This window comes from Otolemur garnettii, unplaced genomic scaffold (assembly GCF_000181295.1).
Source record: "Otolemur garnettii isolate 467f Iridium unplaced genomic scaffold, OtoGar3 scaffold00029, whole genome shotgun sequence".
NCBI lineage: Eukaryota > Metazoa > Chordata > Mammalia > Primates > Galagidae > Otolemur > Otolemur garnettii.
This window is the reverse complement of record NW_003852424.1, coordinates 4,074,333-4,076,676: the sequence shown is the minus strand read 5'-3', so window position 1 is coordinate 4,076,676 and position 2,344 is coordinate 4,074,333.

The following is a 2,344-nucleotide window of genomic DNA, read 5'->3' as shown; positions in this document are numbered from 1 at the left end:
CCAATAAGGATATAATAAAATGCTCCAATCATTAATCATCAGAGAAATGAAAATTGAAACTATAAGGACATATTATCTTACCCCAGTTAAAATGGCTTTTGTCAAAAAAAAACAGACATTAACTTATGCTGGAGGGATGTGGAGAAAGGAGAACCCTTGCCCTGTTGGTGGAACGTAAATTAGTGCTACCACTATGAGGAACAGTATGGCGATTCCTCGAAAACTAAAAGTAGAACTATCATATGACCCAGCAATCCCACCGCCAGGTTTATGTCCCCAAAGTGGGGGAGGGGTGTGTTTAGCATATTGAAAAGCTGTCTGCACGCCTGTATTTATTGCAACACTATTCACAATAGCCATGACTTGGAATCAATCTAACTGTTCACCAACAGGTGAATGGCTAAAGAAATTGTGGTACATGTTCATGATTATACAGTGTACATGTACTTACAGTCAATAGTATACAGTCACAAGAAAGAACAAAATTCTGTTATTTGCAACAATATTGATGGAACTGGAGAACATTATGTTAAATGAATATAAGCCAAGCACTGCAAGACAAATTTCAATGTTCTCACTCATATGTGGTAGCTACATGTTAAAATAATTGATCTCAGGAAGACAGAAAGCAGAATAATTGTTACCAAATTACTACCAGGAAAGGTAGTGAGGAGGGAGCTATAAAGTGGGGATGGTTAACGGGTACATAATATAGTTAGATAGAAGGAACAATATTTGATAACACTATAAGTGACTATAATTATATTTTCCATTTCGTAACATATAATTTTATATTCTTAAAGTCATAGTATACTTAAAAATAACCAAAAAATGTGAAATTAAAATATTCCTAGCACAAAGAAATGATAAATGCTGGAGGTAATGGATACCCCACTTAAACTGATGTGAGTACTGCACACTGAATAACTATCCAATATCACAGGTACCCTACAAATATATACAACTATTTTGTGCCCATATAATTAAAATTTAAAAAAATTTTAAATATAAAATAAAACATAATAATGATGTGCCTTAGGGTAGATTTTAATCCATTCATTACAATAGCTATTTCATAGGCTATTTTGATTTGGAAACTCATGTATTTTAATTTTTAAAGAAGTAGAACTTCATGTGTAAACACAGATAAATCTCATAAACAGAAAGACAAGAAAAGCACATTTTAGAACATAATAAATAACATGGTATCATTTATACAAACTTTGAATACAAACAAATCAGTACTACATATTGTTTAGGGATAAATTCTTATATAAAAGACATGAAAGGTTAAAACATGCATTATGATTATCTTTGCCAAGTAAATAGGGAAGCAGGATTAGGAAATGGCATACCTGGAATTTTGACCTATGCTGTCTGCATTATGCTGATTTTTTAAATAATGTGGTAGAGATTGAATATTTTCATATTTTTATCTATAACATTTTCTATATCCAAAACATTTCCTTGAAAAGAAGGAAAAAAAAAAAACTTTAAAAATCAGGTCAGTTTCAAAAAATTAGGAATTGAATGGCATCAGACTTCTTGGAATGAATAATGTAATCTCGAGTACTATAAAGGAGTATCTTAGGAGGAACTGAATTTCAGCATAAATTCTGCCCCCAAACAAACTGTCAGACAAGTGGGGAGAGGACGGTCCATCATTTTACTCAACCAAAGACTCCAAATATTTATTACCTACCAAGCTTTTATCAGAAGGCTAAGTTTTATCAGACGGGTGAGTTTCATCAAAGTAAGAGAAGAAATCTGTAAGAAGGAAGAAATGAGCTCTAAAAGCAGAGAATCCGATATGCTGAGAGACAGAAGTGGACTTCCCAGAATGATGTTGAAGAAAGATCCCAGATAACAGCTGGGAAGTAGGCCTGAGCCAAGGCCTCACACGGCAGCACCAGGAGAGGGAGAGGGAAAGAAAACTCACTACTAATTCTTCAGAGCAGAATACTGATAGATGATATATATGATTTTTTTAATTAACATGTAAAATATAGTATAATTTAGAAATACTAAAATGAATATCAGAATAAATAGACATTTTTCATCATAAGACTTGTAGGCATATTTGCTTTTATTAGCTACACAGATTTGATTAATGCAAAACATAATTTTGAATAAGATGACAGGCTGGGTGAAGTGGCCACACCTATAATCCTAGTGCTTTGGGCGGTGGAGGTGGGAGGATTGCTCAAGGTCAGGAGTTTGAGACCAGCCTGAGAAAGAGCAAGACCTTTTCTCTACTAAAAATAGAAAAATTAACCAGGAGTGGTGGTGCATGCCTATAGTCCCAGCTACTTGAGCCTAGGAGTTTGCGGTTGCTGAGGTTGCT